Consider the following 22,664-nt stretch of genomic DNA (forward strand, 5'->3'; position numbering starts at 1 on the left):
AGCATAGTTGGCCTGACCTCTCCTATGCCTTGGAGGTGCTGGCCTGCCCTGCTGCTAGTGTTATGTCAGAGCGTGTTTTCAGTGCCGCTGGGGCAATCATCACAGATACACGCACGCGGTTGACTACAGAGAATGCAGACAGGCTGACTCTGATAAAATTTAGCAAGGACTGGATTTCACAACAGTATTTAAGCCCTCCAGAAGTCATTATCCCAACCTAAAGTCACCCAAAACTTTATTATTTTTTAAATTGGTGATCACGTCCATCCCTTCCCATACAAGCCCCTTTTCTTCTTCTTACACATGTTTTCAAATCCTGCTTCTGCCACATGTACCTCATGGTCAATAAGCTAAAAACAATGTTACGTTAATTAATATTTCCCATCGGAGGCACTTGTGATGAGAGTGAGACCCTTCTTCCTTCATCAACCATGGTATCATGCCCCTTGGGCTAATTTTTGGAGACACTATGGCTATGCCTGGACACTGGGCACTGCAACCTCTATGCTAGTAGTCCTAGCTACATCATAATTGTTTGGCCCTTCAGACCTGTCTTGCTTCCTTCATCAACCATGATACAGCCCCTAGGGCTAATGTTTTGAAGACATTATGTCTATGCCTACACATTGGGCAGTGGCACAACAAGGACAGTAGTCCAAGCTTTATAATTGTGAATCCCTTGTGATGAAGATGATGATGGGTGGCTTCTTCCTGCAGTAACCATAGCACAGCCCTTAGGGCAGATTGCTCTCCTTACACCACTTACACACTTAGCTGTCAGAAGATTGCCTCCATTATCATTCGCTCTTACGGCACTTCTGATATATCACTGGCACTGCGTAAGTGGCGTACGAGTCCCGCTCTGCCAGCAAAAAAACACAGGATTTCAAATAGTGTTTGAACATTCTAGTGAAGCAGTGGTTTAAAAGCACTCGTGCAGACCCTGACCTGGTGCCCCCATGTTATATACATTTGTTTACAGCATACATTTTTTTTTAACATTTACACATTTTTTAGCCTTTTTTTAGTCTTTTCCTCAGCCCCCAGACCACTTTGTAGGGTCCAGCAGACAATTACTCGCATTTTACTTTGACTATCATTGGACTCGCTACTCGTACCGAATACTCGAGTATTATGGTATACTCAGTACGAGTCTCCTGCAGTTCCAGTTCCCACTACTGGTGTCACTGCTGTCTTTGCTGCTGTTCTGACCCACTGGCATTAGATGGCTGGGCTCCAATATTTCAACATTACAGGGTCACTGTGTTGTCCCTGTATAGCCCGGGCTCTAAGCCCACCTGAACTGTCTGGGCACCTTCTCCCTACTCCCCTCACTTGAGGAAATGTACCCACAGTGAACCCCTCCTACATTTAACCGTTAACTATACTGAACTCCTATCTCATATTATGTACACTATAATGCCCCATCTAGTGGCCATACATGAGTACTACACTTTCTCTATTATTCATATCTACATAGAAGAGTATATACATATACATTACTCAGTAACAAATAGTGGCCACAAGATGGGAGCAGGGAGCAGTGAGAGCAGGACTGAACATCAGCTTAGGGCTACGAAACCGCACAGTCATGGGGGCGGGGTTACAGGAACTCTAGAGGGGAATTCCCAGTAAGAGAGGGGATAAAAGGAAGGCAGAGAGTTCTAGAACAGTCAGTCCAGGGAGAGGAGCTCAGGAGTACAGAAGACTGGAAGGAGAGACGAGACAGGAAGAAGCTCCAGAGAAGGACTGGTGAGAGAGACCGTCAGGGGGGTGGCCCTGATAGGAGAGCCACAGACAGACAGCCTGGGGTACCACAAGATGGATGGACTCGGACTGGTGAAGCGCTTTGGTGGTAGGCCTAGGGCAGCCACAGTGAAAGAGCCGCGAGTTGCTGTGTGGAGCTGCGGAGTCGAGCAGCTGCTGTGTGGTGCTGCGGAGTCGAGCAGCTGCTGTGTGGTGCTGCGGAGTTTGTTGAGCAGCTGCTGTGTGTCGCTATGGGTTGTCAAGAGTACTGCCAATAAAGAGGACCTGTTGAACGCACTACACTCTCAGTCTGTTCGCGGCGAAGAAAAGGGTCACCCCCCCCGGTCGGCACACCTACCTACACATGGATGTCTTCTGAAACATGATGGAGGTGGTACTCATATTTGCAATAAACACTTTGGTCACTACGATCACACAGATGCAATGCAGGTAAAAGCAAGCCCCACTAGATGGCAATAGAGTGGAAGTGGGTCTGCAGACAGATGGAGCAGCAGCAGCGAGGCTACCACCAGATGGCCGCAGAATAGTCAAACAAGCTGGGTCAAAACATAGACTGTAGCGCAGTACCAAAATAATAAGCAAACTCAGGGTCTGAGACAAGCTAAAGGATAAGTAGTAGTCAGGAGCGAATATGACAAAGACAAGAGACAAAAAGCAGGACAGGGTCCAAGCAGAGTTCAAGTACCAGGAAGTCCAAACACCAAGGGGAAAAACTGAGGAGTGACAGGGAGAGGGGAATAACAATGACACGGCTCAAGTCAGGAATCACAGCAGAACAAATCAGGATGAAGCAGAGTCAGCTATTTACACCATAGGCAGAACTATAACTGACATCGCCTGCAGGAAACAGAGTCGATAAATAGCAAACCTGAATCCAGACTGGGGCTGAGAATGGTTAATCCCTCTCTCACCTTAGATGTACTATCCCACCCATGTGCCCCGGGCCAATTTGACCATGGATGGACCACGGATGGGTTAGTAGTACATCATAGCGATCGCCCGCGCACACGAGGGGTGTGCGGCTGACTGCAGCCGTGTGTCAGCTGTGAGAATCAATAACTTCCGAGAGCTGTCACGGACCGTTACCAACATTTAACCCTGGGAATACTGTGATCGAACATGATCGCAGCATTCTCGGAGCAGGCAGAGGGCTGACAGCTAGTGTTGAGCAGTCCGATACCGCAAGTATCGGGTATCGGACGATATTAGCTGTATCGGAATTCCGATACTGACTTCCGATACTTTTTTCATATCGGATACCAGAATCGGAAGTTCCCATAATGCTATTAGCCGGCTCGCTTTGATTCAGCCAATGGGAATCCTCAGAAGTGTCGGCACATCCTGTTAGGCATGTAGGCATGTTAACTATTGGCATGGCTGTGATTGGCTGCTGAAATGATGTTATGATGCACTATAAAAGCCACTGCCGCCGCCATTTCTGGTCACTCTGCTGTGAATTCAGTTAGGGACAGGCTGCTGTTGAAGACTGTGAGGGACAGTTAGAAATAGCGATTCTACCAAACATATTGCGCTTTAACCAGGCTACATGAACCACCACTGTAGCTTTCTTTTCCCTAGCAGCAGTGTTCACAGCTGTCTGCAAGGGCAGTGTGAGTGCAGCTCATGCTGTGGAGTGGGTCCTGCAGCCACGCCAGGTTGTAGGCCGCCCAGCGTGCCTCACTGCTGCCTCATACATATTTTTCTTTTTGAGCTGCTTATTTTTAAAAAATTATATCTAGTGTGCTTCCATCCGTATCCATATACGTTGGTTGCAAACACTAGTAGTAGACAGCGGAGCCTTTCTGCAGCCTTTCAGTGCTAGTGCCCACTTAGCTGCACTGTTCACGGCTGTCTGAGAGGTCTCTGACTGTGTGTGAGTGCAGCTCACGCTGAGTAGTGTGTTTTCTGCAGCTACATCTGGTTGTAGGCCGCTCAGCGTGTCACTGCCTCACACATTTTTCTTTTATTGCAGCTCATTTTTTCTCCTATTAGTGTGCATCCATCCGTATCCATATACGGTGGTTGCAAACACTCTAGGAGTAGACAGCGGAGCCTTTCTGCAGCCTGTCAGTGCTAGTGCCCACTTAGCTGCACTGTTCACGGCTGTCTGAGAGGTCTCTGACTGTGTGTAAGTGCAGCTCATGCTGAGTAGTGTGTCCTGCAGCTACGTCTGGTTGTAGGCCGCTCAGCGTGCATCACTGCCTCACACATATTTTTCTTTAAATGCTGCTCATTTTTTCTTCTCCTATTAGTGTGCATCCATAGCTATCCATCTACATTGGTTGGTTGCAAACACTATATAGGAGTAGATAGAGGAGCCTTTTTTCTGGCTTGTGCCCTTCAGCTGCAGCCAGATTAGTATTACTCAATTTTTTTGGAGCCTCATATTTTGCATTGTAGGTTACCTGCCTGCATTGTAATAGCTCCAAAAAGTTGGTGACACTATCACTTTCAAATCTTTGGACACATCCTTTTAGTTTTTTTTCACAAAAAAAAAACAATAACGTTCACCAAACACTAATTTGAAAGTTGTGTAGGCCACATTAGCTCCCATTAAAGTGTAGTCCACACACACACACTTCATAAAATTAGTGTTTCTTCTACCTGTAACCAGCTGTTCAGGAATAAGCACACTAAGCCCCCCTTTGTACTTTTCTGCCAATCTTTATCAGTCTGGCAAGATGAAGAAGGCAGGGAGTAAGGCACGTGGGCGTGGGCATGGAGTTTCAGCAGGGAGAGGACATGGGGATTCTGCAGGGAGAGCACGTGGGGATTCTGTGCCTGCTGCCGGCACCAGTGAGTCAGCAGCCCCCAGTTTTATCAGGCAACAGTCCTTTATGGGCAGCTTTGTAGGACCTCGCCGTACCCCACTGCTGCGGGAGGAACAAATTGAAGCCGTTGTCGGATGGATGGCAGCTAACGCATTGACTTCAATGACTTCCACATCCTCTCAGGGCCAGATCACCGAAGAGCAACCATCTGTCTCTTCACCACCTGCCAAAGTGCCCAGGCAGTCAGAGAGCCCTGGACAGGAGCCATCACAGTCTCTACTTCTGTTCTCTGAATCTGTTGGCTTGGAAAGAGGTGGCCAGCCAAGCAGCATTTCAGAATGTGAAGAAGAGGGAGTATGCAGTGATGCGCAACTTCTTTGTCCCTCTGAATCTGAAGAGGCGGGTGGGCCAGTGCCTATGGTCAGCACACCTCAGTATGCATCATATGATGACGAGACACAGGTGCCACTTTCTGGTGCGTACGGTGCTGGCGAGACAACCCAGGAGAAGCAGGTATTTGAAGAGGGGAGTGTAGATGATGAGGTCCTTGAGCCATCATGGCGTGAGGAACAGGAAGGTGGTGGGAGCAGCACTGAGGAAGAGATTCCTCGAACGGCCAAAACAGGAGGGAGGGGGCAGACTTGGTTGCCTGCAGCCGTTAGGAGCATTCCTCTTTCAAAAGGCAAAATGGGCGCTCCCAAGACTTGCAGTGCGTGGTCCTTTTTTGACACAGTTGCAGATGACATTTGCTTTGTCAAATGCAAGCTGTGTCATCAGAGAGTCAAAAGAGGGAAAAATGTCAGCAACCTCAATACCAATAAAATGTGGAAACATGTGCGGACCAAGCACGAGGTGGACTTACACAGACACACTGAAGACGTAGGCCAACATACAGCACCACCTACCACCTCTTCAGCTCGTGTTGGGTCATCTTCCTCCTGCTCACACACAGCTGGTTCAGCTTCCTCACAGGATCGCCAAGGAAGAACCTCTGGCACTGTTGTCCGGAGACCCTGTGACATTCCACTCACAGCAGCACGTTCCCAGTCATCCTCACACTCCCAGGCCACTCGACAGCCATCGGTAGCACAGGCATGGGATAAAAGGCGGCCATACTCGGCAAACCATCCCCGAGCACAGGCACTGAATGCAGGCATTGCCAAACTACTGGCACTTGAAATGCTCTCACTCAGGCTGGTGGAGACTGACACCTTTCGGGACTTCATGGCATTGGCAGTCCCACAATACACTGTGCCCAGCCGCTTTTATTTCAGCAGGCGAACCGTCCCTGCCCTGCAGAAACATGTGGAGGGAAAAATAAAACATGCGCTACTAAACGCCGTTAGTAGCAAGGTCCACCTGACCACCGATGCGTGGACCAGTAACCATGGACAGGGACGATACCTTTCCCTCACTGCCCATTGGGTCAATGTTGTGGAGCCTGGTACAGATCTGGAGAGTGGCGCTGTACGTGTTCTGCCAACTCCACGGATTGCAGGAATCCAGTCTGTACACATAGACTCCTCCTCCTACTCAAGTTCCTCAGAAACAGCGCAGCAGGAGCCTGTTATGACCGATATGAGCACAGCCGTGGCCAAACGTCAACAGGCCGTACTCAAAATAATTTCTTTGGGGAATCGAAGTCACACAGCGCAGGAGCTCTGGAATGCCATCAAGCAGGAGAGCGACGTGTGGTTTGTGCCAGCTAATCTCCAGCTGGGCTTGGTAGTGTGTGACAATCACCGAAATCTGGTGGCAGCTCTTGGCCTAGGCAACCTCACTCACATCCCATGTCTGGCACATGTGCTCAACTTGGTCGTGCAGAGCTTTCTGAGGGACTATCCGGATCTTGATGCACTGCTGCACAAGGTCCGCATAGAGTGCGCTCACTTGCGGCGTTCTAGCATGGCAAAATTGCGCATTGCAGCGCTGCAGCGCCGATTACGCCTTCCGGAACATCGCATCATATGTGACCTACCCACCAGGTGTAAATCAACGTTACATATGTTGGAGCGGTTGTGTGAGCAGCAGGCAGCAGTCATGGAGTACCAGCTGCATCAGGCGCAAACAAGTCGCACTGTGCGCCGGTCACACTTCAGAACCACTGAGTGGGCATCTATGAAGAACATCTGCCTCGTTTTGCGTGCCTTCGATGATTCCACGCGGATGGCGAGTGCAGATGATGCACTAGTCAGCATGACAGTCCCCCCTTATCTGCCTGCTTCAAAAAACACTGCAAGCACTATGGGATGAGGTTTTGGAAGAGGTGGAGGATGAGGAGTCCCAAATGCCATCTGCTTCTGGACAGTCTGCGCTACGTGGTTCCTCACAAAGGCCTAGGCAGGGGACACTTTGTGAGGAGGAATCGATGGAGGAGGAAGACATCTCTCCAGAGGAGGGAGGTACACAAGCTCTAGTCGGTATGTACAGCGAGGGTGGGGTGATGCAGAGCAGGCAGAGATCATGCCTCAAGCAGGGGACAGCGGTTCTTTGGCAGTTGGGAGTCTGCAGCACATGGTTGATTTCATGCTGCAGTGCCTGAGAAACGACGCATCGCCCACATTCTCTACACGGCTGATTATTGGGTGTACACCCTCCTAGATCCTCTCTACCGGGACAACTTACAAAGCCTCATACCAACATTGAACCAGGAGCGTAAACTGCGGGAGTACCAAAACACACTGGTGCAGTCAATCATGTTTTCCATTCTACCCAACAGCAGTGGTGCTAGTGCTTTACAAAGCAGCTCTGTGCGTCGAGGCAGTGGAGGAAACTCAGCACAAAGAGGCAGCAGAGGCAGCGTCTCAGCACAAGGCAAGACCACTATGGCCCAAATGTGGCAAAGTTTTGTGTCCTCCACAATTGTCTACACCATCACAGACGGCTCCAGTCAGCATGAGGCAACGTTTCCGTCAGATGGTGACAGACTACATGTCTTGCCCTGTCAGTGTACTCCCAGATGGCTCTTCCCCCTTCAAGTTTTGGGTCTCTTGTTAGGAATCTGTGTCCTGCCATACATATGCAGAGATCCAGATCCTCACATTTGTCTCCAGAGGCTAAGTCCTTTCAGCCAGCTTCTGAGCATGCTCCTGGAATGAGCCCCCATTGGAGTTCAGGAGTCAGGTGCTCAGGTCCTGCTCCTGATTCCATTGGCTCAGCTCAGGGCTCTGGAGATTTCCGGAAGGTCCCGGTCACTATAAAAGGTGCGCATGGCCGCTATGCCATGCGCTAGTATTTTCATACTGCTGCTGTATGTATGGTTACGGATGCTTGGACTGGTGACTGACTTATTATGAAACCCCTTCCCTCTGATAATACGATTGTGTGAGTGATTGGGCAGCCGCCAGTAGCAGCGCTAGCGCCAGCGCGCTCCAGCGTTACCTTCTCAGCAGCCAGCGTCCTGCATTGCACCAGCAATATTGCGGTGTCTCCTCTGTGGCTCTGTTCCCACCGTGCTGCGGTTGCAGCTCTCCCGCATCTGCAGTTACGACGCCTCCTGTCGTATCTAACGGCAGGTCTAGAGGGAGTAGTCCTGCTGCCTAAGGCTACTTCTGTGACTCTCAATACCGTGACTGTTTCGCTGTTAGTCTGTGTCCTTGAACAGACTCGGCGTATTAGTTTCTACTTTTTCCTGCAGCTCTGTGAGCCTAACAGAGCTCGCTTCAGTGCACTTAGGGTGCAGTTAACCCTGTGCACATTACCGCCACAGTGCTCTGCCTCTCTAGCAGCGGTTATATCACCTGCCGCACGGTGGACCCCGAGTGGCGAAGGCACTTCATTTATTTTTTATTTAGTGCCTTCCGCCACTCGTAACATCTCTAAGCTGGATACATGGCCAGAGCTTAGCCAGTATATTATCGGAACGCGTCTTTAGTGCTGCAGGTGGTGTACTAACAGACCGTCGCACGCGACTATCTTCCGATAACGTCGACCGGCTTACTTTTCTGAAAATGAACAAGGCCTGGATCTCTCCAGAATTTGCCAGTCCTCTTCCCGACTAAATAATTGGTTGGCAACTGTATCCAGGTCTCCTGTTGTGTTCATGTTTCTAACACCTGAACTATAATCCCTGGTCTTCAACACAGCCAGTTGTCGCTTAGATGTGTCGTCTGCACAGAGAAAAACACACTAGCTCCTGTGTTAGTGGGGTTCAGTAACGCCAGCTGCTCCCCTGCTGTGTGGACGGCAAAATCTCCTGCTCCATCCACATTCAAACTCCTACTGATTTTTAACCGTGCTCCACTTAGGCCTCTGGCTCCACTGTCTCTAGTATTTTCCCTGGCCTCCAACCCCGCCAGTTGCTGCTCTGAAATGGCGTCTGCACAATCCACACTTGTTCCTGAGTTACTGGGGTTCAGTCACGTCAGTTGATCCCCTGATGTGTGTCCGGCAAGGTCTCCTGCTCTGTCCACATTCCAATTACTAGTAGTGGGAATGTGGACAGAGCAGGAGACCTTGCCGGACACACATCAGGGGATCCACTGACGTGAAAGAGCCCCTGTAACCCAGGAACAAGTGTGGATTGTGCTGACGCCACTTCAGAGCTGTAACTGGCGGGGTTGGAGGCCAGGGGAAATACAAGAGACAGTGGTGACAGAGGCCTAAGTGGAGCATGGTTACAATCAGTAGTAGTCTACAACCTCTATAAAACCAGCTGCAAGTTGGCCTCCGCCTGCTGCATGCTTCATCCTGGGCTCCAACACAGCCAGTTGTAGCTTGGAAGTGCCGACCGTACAGATAGAAACACTTGCTCCGGTGTCAGTGGGGTTCAGTAACGTCAGCTGTTTCCCTGCTGTGCGGATGGCAAAGTCTCCTGCTGCCTCCAAAATCACGCAACATCTTATTTTATACTTGCTCCAAGTAGGCCTCAGCCTGCTCGGAGCATTGATCCTGGGCTCCAACACAGCCAGTTATAGCTTGGAAGTGCCGTCCGCACAGATAGAAACGCTCGCTCTGGTGTCAGTGGGGTTAAGTAACGCCAGCTGTTCCCCTGCTGTGCGAATGGCAAAGTCTCCTGCTGCCTCCAAAATCACGCAACATCTTATTTTCTACTTGCTCCAAGTAGGCCTCAGCCTGCTCCGTGATTGATCCTGAGCTCCAACACAGCCAGTTGTAGCTTGGAAGTGCCGTCCGCACAGATAGAAACACTCGCTCCGGTGTCAGTGGGGTTCAGTAACGCCAGCTGCTCCCCTGCTGTGTGGATGGCAAAGTCTCCTGCTGCCTACACAGTCACACTACTACTGATTTTTAACCATGCTCCACTTAGGCCTCTGGCTCTACTGTCTCTAGTACAGTATTTTCCCTGGCCTCCAACCCCACCAGTTGCTGCTCTGAAGTGGCGTCTGCACAATCCACACTTGTTCCTGGGTTACAGGGGCTCTGTCACGTCAGTGGATCCCCTGATGTGTGTCCGGCAATGTCTCCTGCTCTGTCCACATTCCCATTACTAGTAGTGTGAATGAGGACTGAGCAGGAAACCTTGCCGGACACACATTAGGGGATCCACTGACGTGACTGAGCCCCTGTAACCCAGGAACAAGTGTGGATTGGGCAGACGCCACTTCAGAGCAGCAACTTGCGGGGTTGAAGGCCAGGGGAAATACTAGAGACAGTGGAGCCGGAGGCCATAGTGGAGCAAGGTTACAATCAGTAGTAGTCTACAACCTCTATAAAACCAGCTGCAAGTTGGCCTCCGCCTGCTGCATGCTTCATCCTGGGCTCCAACACAGCCAGTTGTAGCTTGGCAGTGCCGACCGCACAGAGAGAAACACTCGCTCCGGTGTCAGTGGGGTTCAGTAACGTCAGCTGTTCCCCTGCTGTGCGGATGGCAAAGTCTCCTGCTGCCTCCAAAATCACGCAACATCTTATTTTCTACTTGCTCCAAGTAGGCCTCAGCCTGCTCGGAGCATTGATCCTGGGCTCCAACACAGCCAGTTGTAGCTTGGAAGTGCCGACCGCACAGATAGAAACACTCGCTCCGGTGTCAGTGGGGTTCAGTAACGTCAGCTGTTTCCCTGCTGTGCGGATGGCAAAGTCTCCTGCTGCCTCCAAAATCACGCAATATCTTATTTTCTACTTGCTCCAAGTAGGCCTCAGCCTGCTCGGAGCATTGATCCTGGGCTCCAACACAGCCAGTTGTAGCTTGGAAGTGCCGACCGCACAGATAGAAACACTCGCTCCGGTGTCAGTGGGGTTCAGTAACGTCAGCTGTTTCCCTGCTGTGCGGATGGCAAAGTCTCCTGCTGCCTCCAAAATCACGCAACATCTTATTTTATACTTGCTCCAAGTAGGCCTCAGCCTGCTCGGAGCATTGATCCTGGGCTCCAACACAGCCAGTTGTAGCTTGGAAGTGCCGTCCACACAGATAGAAACGCTCGCTCTGGTGTCAGTGGGGTTCAGTAACGCCAGCTGTTCCCCTGCTGTGTGGATGGCAAAGTCTCCTGCTGCCTACACAGTCACACTACAACTGATTTTTAACCATGCTCCACTTAGGCCTCTGGCTCTACTGTCTCTAGTATTTTCCCTGGCCTCCAACCCCACCACTTGCTGCTCTGAAGTGGCGTCTGCACAATCCACACTTGTTCCTGGGTTACAGGGGCTCTGTCACGTCAGTGGATCCCCTGATGTGTGTCCGGCAATGTCTCCTGCTCTGTCCACATTCCCATTACTAGTAGTGTGAATGAGGACTGAGCAGGAAACCTTGCCGGACACACATTAGGGGATCCACTGACGTGACTGAGCCCCTGTAACCCAGGAACAAGTGTGGATTGGGCAGACGCCACTTCAGAGCAGCAACTTGCGGGGTTGAAGGCCAGGGGAAATACTAGAGACAGTGGAGCCGGAGGCCATAGTGGAGCAAGGTTACAATCAGTAGTAGTCTACAACCTCTATAAAACCAGCTGCAAGTTGGCCTCCGCCTGCTGCATGCTTCATCCTGGGCTCCAACACAGCCAGTTGTAGCTTGGCAGTGCCGACCGCACAGAGAGAAACACTCGCTCCGGTGTCAGTGGGGTTCAGTAACGTCAGCTGTTCCCCTGCTGTGCGGATGGCAAAGTCTCCTGCTGCCTCCAAAATCACGCAACATCTTATTTTCTACTTGCTCCAAGTAGGCCTCAGCCTGCTCGGAGCATTGATCCTGGGCTCCAACACAGCCAGTTGTAGCTTGGAAGTGCCGACCGCACAGATAGAAACACTCGCTCCGGTGTCAGTGGGGTTCAGTAACGTCAGCTGTTTCCCTGCTGTGCGGATGGCAAAGTCTCCTGCTGCCTCCAAAATCACGCAATATCTTATTTTCTACTTGCTCCAAGTAGGCCTCAGCCTGCTCGGAGCATTGATCCTGGGCTCCAACACAGCCAGTTGTAGCTTGGAAGTGCCGACCGCACAGATAGAAACACTCGCTCCGGTGTCAGTGGGGTTCAGTAACGTCAGCTGTTTCCCTGCTGTGCGGATGGCAAAGTCTCCTGCTGCCTCCAAAATCACGCAACATCTTATTTTATACTTGCTCCAAGTAGGCCTCAGCCTGCTCGGAGCATTGATCCTGGGCTCCAACACAGCCAGTTGTAGCTTGGAAGTGCCGTCCACACAGATAGAAATGCTCGCTCTGGTGTCAGTGGGGTTCAGTAACGCCAGCTGTTCCCCTGCTGTGTGGATGGCAAAGTCTCCTGCTGCCTACACAGTCACACTACAACTGATTTTTAACCATGCTCCACTTAGGCCTCTGGCTCTACTGTCTCTAGTATTTTCCCTGGCCTCCAACCCCACCACTTGCTGCTCTGAAGTGGCGTCTGCACAATCCACACTTGTTCCTGGGTTACAGGGGCTCTGTCACGTCAGTGGATCCCCTGATGTGTGTCCGGCAATGTCTCCTGCTCTGTCCACATTCCCATTACTAGTAGTGTGAATGAGGACTGAGCAGGAAACCTTGCCGGACACACATCAGGGGATCCACTGACGTGACTGAGCCCCTGTAACCCAGGAACAAGTGTGGATTGGGCAGACGCCACTTCAGAGCAGCAACTTGCGGGGTTGAAGGCCGGGGGAAATACTAGAGACAGTGGAGCCGGAGGCCATAGTGGAGCAAGGTTACAATCAGTAGTAGTCTACAACCTCTATAAAACCAGCTGCAAGTTGGCCTCCGCCTGCTGCATGCTTCATCCTGGGCTCCAACACAGCCAGTTGTAGCTTGGCAGTGCCGACCGCACAGATAGAAACACTCGCTCCGGTGTCAGTGGGGTTCAGTAACGTCAGCTGTTCCCCTGCTGTGCGAATGGCAAAGTCTCCTGCTGCCTCCAAAATCACGCAACATCTTATTTTCTACTTGCTCCAAGTAGGCCTCAGCCTGCTCGGAGCATTGATCCTGGGCTCCAACACAGCCAGTTGTAGCTTGGAAGTGCCGTCCGCACAGATAGAAACACTCGCTCCGTTGTCAGTGGGGTTCAGTAACGCCAGCTGCTCCCCTGCTGTGTGGATGGCAAAGTCTCCTGCTGCCTACACAGTCACACTACTACTGATTTTTAACCATGCTCCACTTAGACCTCTGGTTCTACTGTCTCTAGTATTTTCCCTGGCCTCCAACCCCGCCAGTTGCTGCTCTGAAGTAGCGTCTGCACAATCCACACTTGTTACAGGGGCTCTGTCACGTCAGTGGATCCCCTGATGTGTGTCCGGCAATGTCTCCTGCTCTGTCCACATTCCCATTACTAGTAGTGTGAATGAGGACTGAGCAGGAAACCTTGCCGGACACACATCAGGGGATCCACTGACGTGACTGAGCCCCTGTAACCCAGGAACAAGTGTGGATTGGGCAGACGCCACTTCAGAGCAGCAACTTGCGGGGTTGAAGGCCAGGGGAAATACTAGAGACAGTGGAGCCGGAGGCCATAGTGGAGCAAGGTTACAATCAGTAGTAGTCTACAACCTCTATAAAACCAGCTGCAAGTTGGCCTCCGCCTGCTGCATGCTTCATCCTGGGCTCCAACACAGCCAGTTGTAGCTTGGCAGTGCCGACCGCACAGATAGAAACACTCGCTCCGGTGTCAGTGGGGTTCAGTAACGTCAGCTGTTCCCCTGCTGTGCGGATGGCAAAGTCTCCTGCTGCCTCCAAAATCACGCAACATCTTATTTTCTACTTGCTCCAAGTAGGCCTCAGCCTGCTCGGAGCATTGATCCTGGGCTCCAACACAGCCATTTGTAGCTTGGAAGTGCCGTCCGCACAGATAGAAACACTCGCTCCGTTGTCAGTGGGGTTCAGTAACGCCAGCTGCTCCCCTGCTGTGTGGATGGCAAAGTCTCCTGCTGCCTACACAGTCACACTACTACTGATTTTTAACCATGCTCCACTTAGACCTCTGGTTCTACTGTCTCTAGTATTTTCCCTGGCCTCCAACCCCGCCAGTTGCTGCTCTGAAGTAGCGTCTGCACAATCCACACTTGTTACAGGGGCTCTGTCACATCAGTGGATCCCCTGATGTGTGTCCGGCAATGTCTCCTGCTCTGTCCACATTCCCATTACTAGTAGTGTGAATGAGGACTAAGCAGGAAACCTTGCCGGACACACATCAGGGGATCCACTGACGTGACTGAGACCCTGTAACCCAGGAACAAGTGTGGATTGGGCAGACGCCACTTCAGAGCAGCAACTTGCGGGGTTGGAGACCAGGGGAAATACTAGAAACAGTGGAGCTGGAGGCCATAGTGGAGCACGGTTATAATCAGTTGTAGTGTACAACCGATGTAAAACTCGCTCCAAGTAGGCCTCAGCCTGGTCCGTGATTGATCCTGGGCTCCAACATCGCCAGTTGCTGCTCAGAAGTGTCTTTGGAATGGGTATTGCCTCCTGCCTAGCCTGGTTCCAGCGCGCCTGCTTTTTCCGGGTAGTGTCAACGTCATTTTGCCACCAATACGTTGTCCTGTCGTGTTGCAGTCGGGTTAGCCGAGTCTATGGTGCCTGCAGTTTCGGTGCTTCCTATGTGGGCTGCGGGTTCTGGTAATAAATGCTGGTTCCGTAGTGCTAATAGTGCAAGCACCCCCTGTACGACTGTGGGTTTCGGTAACTGCGGCAGGCTCACGGCCTTGCAACTTTGTTTTTTTCCTTGGTACCTTCTGCTACCCATCCGGGTTCCAGCACCGTCAGCTGGTTCCCGGCAGTGCCTTTGACCTAGGTGCCTCCTTCTTGGTATCCGAGTTCCATCAACGTCTGCTGGTCCTTGGTAGTGCTTTGTAGCACAGGTACCTCCTGCTTAGTAACCATGTTCCAGCACCGTCAGCTGGTCCACGGTTGTGCCATTGGCTGTTGTTCCTTCTGCTGCCACTCTGGGTTCCAGCACTGTCAGCTGGTTCTCGGTAGTTCCATTGACTCTTGTAGCTAATGCTACCCATCCGGGTACCAGCACCGTCTGCTGGTTCTCGGAAGTGTCTTTGGCACGGGCACTCCCTCCTGCCCAGCCTGGTTCCAGCACGCCTGCTGTTTCCGGGTAGTGTCAACGTCACTTTGCCACCAATACGTTGTCCCGTCGTGTTGCGGTCGGGTTAGCCGAGTCTATGGTGCCTGCAGTTTCGGTGCTTCCTATGTGGGCTGCGGGTTCTGGTAATAAAGGCTGGTTCCGTAGTGCCAATAGGACAAGCACCCCCTGTAGGACTGTGGATTTCGGTAACTGCGGCCGGCTCACGGCCTTGCAACTTTGTTTTTTTCCTGGGTACCTTCTGCTACCCATCCGGGTTCCAGCACCGTCAGCTGGTTCTCGGCAGTGCCTTTGGCCTAGGTGCCTCCTTCTTGGTATCCGAGTTCCAGCAATGTCTGCTGGCCCTTGGTAGTGCTTTGTAGCACAGGTACCTCCTGCTTAGTAACCGTGTTCCAGCACCGTCAGCTGGACCACAGTTGTGCCATTGGCTCTTGTTCCTTCGGCTGCCCTTCCGGGTTCCAGCACCATCAGCTGGTCCTCGCTAGTTCCATTTGCTATTGTTCCTTCTGCTACCCATCCGGGTTCCTGCACCGTCAGCTGGTTCTCGGCAGTTCCTCAGCCTTCTTGTACCTTCTGCTACTTTTCCAAGTTCAAGCTTGTGGAAATGGTTTTTGATTCTCACTCTGGATCTCCCTGACAATGACCCTGAAGACGACGACCCTGAAGACCACACAGAAGAATACCTAAAAGATGACCCTGAAGAAGATGACCAAGAGGACAAAGAACATGAAGACAACCACCAAGATGCAGAACAACACGAGACAGAAGAACAAGAAGCATAAAAACCAAAAGCAGAAGAACATTAAGCATAAGGCTAAAAATATGAGCAAATGATATTATCTAATTTATAAGCAGAAGAAGACTAAGCAGTGTATGGGGGTGAGTCCATTCCTCCTTGTGGTGCCCCTGGAAAAGGCCTGCTGCTGCAGGCCCAACTGAACACGGACAAATCCTGTTGTAAATCTTTTGTGACAGACTGAACGGAAGGTGTAATCTTCAAACTTTTATAGATTACAACTACAGGAATGCCTGACACAAATAAGAATATGATGAAGAAGAATAGGAAGAAGATGAAGAAGTAGAATATGAAGAAGAATATTAGTTGAATAAGAAGAATATGAAGAATGTAAAAAAAAAAAATAGGAAGAAGGTGAAGAAGAAGAAGATGAATAAGGTGAAGAAGAAGTTGATGAAAAAGATGCTGCTGAGGATGATGAAGTGTGGGAGAAGTAAAAAAGAAGGTGAAGAGCATGGAAGTAGTGAAACATACATATTTGACAAAATATTAAAGATTTTAACATAGTCAATATCTTTGTAACTCCAAACGTCTTTAAAAAAAAAAAAATACTGCTATTCCATTTGATTGGGCTAAAGCTCTATGCCTTTAATGTCTCCTCCACCTCCCCCAATACATTCATCATTATTATTAGTTGTTTTTCTTCATGTAGAATTAAACTACAGGGAAAAAATGTTTTTTTTTTAATTCCGATATTTCTGTTCCATTGACTTGAATGGGACTTCTGGGATCGGAATCGGCGATACCCAATACTTTTTTTAGATCTGCCGATCCATTCCGATCCGATATTTTTCAGTATCGGGTGGTATCGCTCAACACTACTGACAGCACCTCTGCCTTTGGATCATCATGCAGCGGGGTCCCGAGTTCTCCTATTGTAACCCGATGCCGTCATGATGACATCCAGGTTACCAGAGCTGAGAAACTTCCTGTCATGCCCAGTGCATGTCAGGAAGTCTCTAAGGTCAGTGTGCACAGAATGCTGCGGTGCTCCTTCATCTGCATGCCATAGACGCAATCAGGCTGCAAAAAATGAGTGTTCCATAGTGGAAGTTAGTGTAAAAATTAGAATGAAGTAAAAAAATCAAAAAATAATAAAAAAACAATATTTATTATGTCATTAAACCAATATTTGAATAAAAAAAATCTAAATAATGAAAATACACATTTTTGGTATCCCCACATCCGTAATGACCTGACCTATAAAACCGTCCCACTAGTTAACCCCTTTAGTGAACCCCATAAAAAAGCAGAAAACAATGCTTTATCATCATACCGCCGAACAAAGAGTGGAATAACACGCGATCGAAAAGACAGATGTAAATAACCATGATACCGCTGAAAACAACATCTACCGCAAAAAACAAGCCCCATACAGAATCATCAGTGAAAAAATAATAGTTATAGCTGTCAGAATAAAGTGATGCAAAAATAATTATTTATTCTATAAAATAGTTTTTATTATATAAAAACACCAAAACATAAAAAACAATATAAATGAGGTATCGCTGTAATCTAACTGACCCAAAGAATAAAATTGCCTTATCAATTTTACCACAGGCGGAAGGGTGTAAATGCCCCCCTCCCAAAAGAAATTCATGAATTGCTGTTTTCTGCTCATTCTGTCTCCCAAATATCAGAATAGAAACCGATCAAAAAATGTCACATGCCCGAAGATGGTACCAATAAAAACGTCAGCTTGTCTCACAGAAAGCAAGCCAGCACATGACTCTGTCGGCTATAATGTGGAAAAATTATAGCTCTCAAAATGTGGTGATCCAAAAACTATTTTTTGCAATAAAATCATCTTTTAGCGTGTGACAGCTGCCAAACATAAAAACCCGGTATAAGGCCTCTTTCACACGTCCTGATATTTCAGGTACTGGAGATGTCTGTGTGCGTGAGTGTAATACTTGTGGCACATGTGTGGCATATGTGTACCGCATCATTACCACACGGACAGACGCCAGTGAAGAAGTGTTGCAGTAAGCGCTGTTCCCCGGTGCTGGGTGCTGAAAATGGCTCTCGTCATTCTCCCCTTCTCTGACGGCATTCTGCGCAAGCAGGGGAGAATGATGAGTTACATTTAACCCCTTAATGACCGCTGATATGCATTTTAACAGCGGCAGCTAAGGGTACTTAAACCACAGCGCCGCTTTCTATTGACGCTGAGGTTTAAGGTTATAGCGCCACCAGCATCAGATTTTCTCCGAGGTCTTGGTTGCCAGGGGTAGCCGTGACCCCAGAGTACATGATTCAGGTCGGTTTTTACCAACTCCGGTGTTGTGATCGCCATTATTAACGGTATAACGGCAGCCGCAAAAAAGTCTGATTTTCCATTTAATTTCTCTCTCCTCTGATATGATCGCACATCAGAGGAGAGCAAAATTGGGTCCCCGGTCACCCCCCATGTACGTCTTTTGTCCCTGCAGACCCCCTGAAGTACCCCAGGCTGCCGGCTTCTTCTTCCAGAAGAAAATAGCGGGTCTATCAAAGTGATCAAAATAAAAATAAAATAGTAACTCAAAGATCCTTTATCGCCCCCTTAGTTAGGGAAAAATGATAAAATAAAAAAAGTATTTATTTCCATTTTCCCATTAGGGGTAGAGTTGGGCTAAAGTGAGTTGGGTTAAAGTTAGGGTTAGGGTTGGGGTTAAAGTTAGGGTTAGGGTAGGGGCTAAAGTTAGGGTTACGGTAAGGGTTGAGGCTAAAGTTAGGGTTAGGGTTGGGGCTAAAGGTAGGGTTAGTGTTGGGGCTAGAGTTGGGGTTAAGGTTTGAATTAGGGTTAGGGACTAGGGTTAGGGGTGTGTTAGGGTTAGGTGTGTGGTTAGAGCTGAGATTAGGGTTAGGGGTGTGTTGCGGTTAGGGTTGGAGTTAGAATTGAGGGGTTTCCACTGTTTAGGCATATCAGGGGCTCTCCAAATGCCACATGGCGTCCGACCTCTATTCCGGCCAATTCTGAGTTGAAAAGTCAAACGTCGCGTCTTCCCTCCCGATTTCTGCTGTGTGCCCAAACATATACCCCACATATGGGGTATGGGTGTACTCATGACAAATTTGACAACTTTTGGGGTAGAATTTCTACTGTTACCCTTGCAAAAATAAAAACTTTGGGGTGAAATTATCTTTTTGTGAAAAAAATATGATTTTTTATTTTTACAGCTCTACGTTATAAACTTCTGTGTAGCACTTGGGGCGTTCAAAGTACTCATCACACATATAGATGAGTTCCTTAGGGGGTCTAGCTTCAAAAATAGGGTCAATTGTAGGCGGTTTCCAATATTTAGACACATCAGGGGCTCTACAAATGCGACATGGTGTCCGATCTCAATTCCAGCCAATTTTGCATTGAAAAGTCAAACGGTGCTCCTTCCCTTCCTAACTCTGCCATGAGCCCCACCAGTGGTTTACTCCCACATATGGTGTATCAACGTACTCAGGACAAATCGCACAACAATGTTTGGGGTCCAATTTCTCCTGTTACCTTTGGTAAAATAAAAAAAATTGGATCTGAAGTAAATTTATTATGAAAAAAGTTAAATGTTCATTTTTTTTAAACATTCAAAAAATTCCTGTGAAGCACCTGAAGGGTTAATAGACTTCTTGAATGTGGTTTTGAGCACCTTCAGGGGTGCAGTTTTTAGAATGCTATCACTTTTGGGTATTTTCTATCATATAGACCCCTTAAAGTGACTTCCAATATGATGGGGTCCCTAAAAAAAATGGTGTTGTAAAAATGAGAAATTGCTGTTTAAATTTTAACCCTTAGAACTTCCTAACGAAAAAAAAAATTTGAGTCCAAAATTGTGCTGATGTAAATTAAACATGTGGGAAATGTTATTTATTAAGTATTTTATGTGACATATCTCTGTGATTTAAGGGCATGGAAATTCAAAGTTGAAAAATGTGAAATTTTCAAAATTTTCACCAATTTTCCATTTTTTTCCCAAATAAACACAAATCATTTCAAATAAATTTTGCCACAATCATTAAGTACAATATTTCACGAGAAAACAATGTCAGAACAATGGGATCCATGGAAGCGGTCCAGAGTTATTACCTCATAAATGTACAGTGGTCAGAATTGTAAAGATTTTCCTGGTCATTAACATGCAAACCACCCTTGGCGGTAAAGGGGTTAACCTCTGACTTGACCAGACCAGGAACATGGAAAGACAGGACTCAAAACCCGGTCTGGATCATGACAATGCCCTCCTCTCAAGGGGGGCCACCGGACCCCTAGGTTTCCCAGGATAACGCGTAGGAAATGCCCAAACCAATCGATCAGCAAGAACAGATCGCGCTGGGACCCAAGATCGATCCTCATTACCGTGACCCCTCCAATCTACCAAATACTGAAGTGAACTGTGGACGATGCGTGAATCCACAATCCGTTCCACTTCATACTCAGTCTGACCATCCACAGAAACAGGAGGCGAAGGGGGTGGAGAACCAGCAGAGGAAGGTACAAATGACTTCAGGAGGGGCTTATGGAACACATTGGGAATCAGAAGCGATGGAGGAAGGCATATACGAAAGACAACTGGATTGACAACATCAATGATCTCATAAGGACCAATAAACCAGGGACCTAGCTTAGCAGATGGAACTTTCAGACATATGTTCCTGGTAGACAACCACACTTTATCTCCTACCAGGAATATAGGCCCAGCAGAAGGTCACTTGTCAGCAAAATGTTTATGTTTGCCCTAAGCCTCCCCAATGTTCCTCTGGACCTCCCTCCATACCTCCCACAACTGCTGAATGGCCGAACCAGCCCCTCGACATCGTGAGTCCATCCTGGAAAATTCGCCAAAATGGAGGTGAAAGCCATAATTACAAAAGAATGGAGATTTACCTGATTAATCCAATAACTGGTCTACAAAAAAAAAAAAAAAAAAAATTCTGGCATGGACTTTAAGAACAGTTTTAGACTAAATTGAGGGTGCTGAATTCAAATCTGATCTTATAATTTCTCTATCACATCACGTTTTTGCGCTATAGGTATATAGCCCATTTTCATGAATTCCATGAAAAATATAAGTAGTGTATGAAAAGTGCCGGTTTATATGGTTCACTAAGGTAAATTTAGCTTTCATTTCGTCTCCCAATAAATGTGAGAATATCTTTCTTTTCTTTGAACATTCATAATTCCCATTTGTTATGATAAGAAAGTAAACAAACAGTTTTCAATGTGCACAACAGTCGTGTGCAGGTACTGCTTTATTTATTGAAATTTTCAATGAATTTTCATATTTATTGCTTTCATGCTGCTGTTTTTCTATTTTTTGTTTGTGAATCAATGCCTAAGGTGGGGGGGGGGACAGAAATTCAATGAACAACTCAGGTAGCTAACAACTTTTATCTTGCATTTCTCTGCAGGATGTTTTGCTGATCTAACAATGGCCTCTACATCTCGCAGAAGACAATGCTCAAAAGATCCAAATATTTTTTGTTACATCGGTGGAAACTTTACTGTGAAGACTCAGAGGTGCAACATTACTGACTTTGTTAAGAGGGTGTATTTTGCGTACTTCAAAGTAAAACTTGGAGACCAAGACAAGCATTGGGCTCCTCACAAAGTGTGCAAAACCTGTATTGAGAGCTTGAGATCATGGTCTCAAGGAAAGAATGCTAAACTTCAGTTTGGAATTCCTATGGTTTGGAGAGAACCAAGCGATCATTTAGAAGAATGCTATTTCTGCCTTGTCGATGTAAAAGGTTTCAATAAGAAAAACAAGCAATATTTGCAATACCCGAGTATCCCTTCAGCTATTCGACCAGTTGCCCATAGTGTAGACATACCTGTTCCAAAATTTACTGAGCTTCCAGTAAACGTTGACACAGATCGCTCCTCACATTGTTTAACTAATGAAGAAGACAGTCCAGATATTTTTCAGCCATGTGATGAAGATTGTGACAAACCAATTCTGTTTAGAATGATCTGGTTAGAGATCTTTATCTACCAAAAGAGTCTGCTGAACCATTGGCTTCAAGACAAGAGAATCGAATGTTGAAACCCGGTACAATTGTCTCATTTTGTCGTAACAGGGAAGCAGAACTGCACTCCGCACCACCACTCCGCAAACTTGGACCATCACTGCCACCACCAGTCCTCCTGCAAGGACGAGCACTTCCACCGCCACCACAGAGCATGAGCAGCAGCCACAGCAGCAGCCACCACAGCAGCAGCAGCCAGAGCAGCAGCCACAGCAGCAGCAGCCACAGCTGCAGACGGGGGACGTACATTCTATATTTTCCCCAAGTTCAAGGCGCCATCAAGCAAGGCGGGCATTGGGCCAAAGTAGGTCCAGGCAGTCAAGTTTGCGGAGACAAGCAATTCGGACCAATGTCCCTGAACCTCTTTCCTCTCCTCCAAGTGCTTCTAGTTCAATTCCCATAACTGGACTACCTTCCCCCACAAGTTTTTTTGCCCCTTCCCCTAGAACTCCTTCTTCTACAGTTAGTTCTGCATCTTCCCTGCACACCCCCAACTTGCAACCATCTGCCCCCAAACGCAGAAAAAAATAAATATTTTTTAAATATTTCTTGATCAAAATAAATTTACAATTTCTGGTTCACCATAACAAAGTTTGATTAATGTTTTTAGCGCCGCTCACACACACTGCGCCGTACACCCAATGCGACTTAAACTTTGCAAGATGTCATAAAATGTGTTTGGAGGATTGGCTGTTTTTACCATCCTCATTTCACTTATTGTGATTCTAGGCAAGGTGATTCTAGGCAAGGGGGATTATTGATATACCTTGTAATTAGCAACATACTCTTGTGTTTAGAATCCACTGATGGGTAAAATACACATTATACACTCACTGGCCACTTTATTAGGTACACCATGCTAGTAACGGG

General features: G+C 48.2%; 1 long non-coding RNA gene across 1 annotated transcript in view; it reads left to right on the top strand.

Annotated features, from left to right (window-relative positions):
* LOC141050005 (uncharacterized) overlaps window positions 1-22,342 on the top strand; it is a 53,664-nt gene extending 31,322 nt beyond the window's left edge. The window contains exon 4 of the long non-coding RNA XR_012220469.1: window positions 21,177-22,342. This is a non-coding gene — a long non-coding RNA (uncharacterized lncRNA). The remainder of the gene's footprint in view (window positions 1-21,176) is intronic.
* The last annotated feature ends 322 nt before the right edge of the window (window positions 22,343-22,664 follow it).

This window comes from Dendrobates tinctorius, unplaced genomic scaffold, assembly GCF_039654945.1.
Source record: "Dendrobates tinctorius isolate UK_male_01 unplaced genomic scaffold, ASM3965494v1 ptg000151l, whole genome shotgun sequence".
Lineage (NCBI taxonomy): Eukaryota > Metazoa > Chordata > Amphibia > Anura > Dendrobatidae > Dendrobates > Dendrobates tinctorius.